Below are 907 nucleotides of genomic sequence, written 5' to 3'. Positions count from 1 at the left end.
CTCTCTCTCTCTCTCTCTCTCTCTCTCTCTCTCTCTCTCTCTCTCTCTCTCTCTCACACACACATTGAGACTGGCTAAATCTGCCTGCTTGATAAGCTGTATGTAATAACCTTGCCTCCTAGTTAAGCCACATACAAGTAACCTGCCTCCTCAATTCAGATGTTTAAAATAAATATACTGAGATTTCTGGCTGCTGCTCCATTTCAATCAGCACAGCTCACCTGATGTGAGTTTTCTGTATATGTGCTTATGTGCTTGCCTTTTGTGCATGCTCCACTCACGCTGATCATGTTCCCAGGACCAAGCCATGTGGCAGAAGCCTGAAGCTTTCCATCTTTTATCACTGAAACACATATTACTTGTGCAATTTGGAATTTCACTTTTAGTTATCACTTTGGTTTACTATTTGGATTTTGGACAGAGTCTCACTGTATAATATTGGCTGCCCTGCAACTCTCTTTGTAGAAGAGGCTGGATTAGAACTCACAGAATCCCAGTTACTTTTGCCTCTTGACTTCTGGAACTAAAGACACATGCCACCACTCTTAACAACATTTATTTTATTTTACACATGTGCATTGTGTGTGTGCCTTCGAGCACATGCATGCTTGCTTGAGTGTATATGTGTGTGCCACCTACTTGCAGGAGCCCATAGATGTCATAAGTGGGTATTTGTCTCCTGGAACTGGAGTCCTAGGTAGTTTTAAGTTGCCATGTGGGTACAGGGGAATGAACTTAAGTCCTCTGCAAGAGTCGTCAGTGCTTTCTTCTGAGCCATTGCTCCAGTTCCTGAATTTTTCAGCAATCAACTTCTTTTTTTGCCATGTGAAGAGAATCATATAAGCAATAGTTTCTTTTCTATTCCGGAGTTCAGAGGGAAGCTATTAGTTTTAGACATAGCTTTATG

The sequence above is a fragment of the Mus caroli genome, chromosome 15, assembly GCF_900094665.2.
Source record: "Mus caroli chromosome 15, CAROLI_EIJ_v1.1, whole genome shotgun sequence".
In the NCBI taxonomy this organism is placed as follows: Eukaryota; Metazoa; Chordata; class Mammalia; order Rodentia; family Muridae; genus Mus; species Mus caroli.
Note: the sequence above shows the minus strand (reverse complement) of the source record.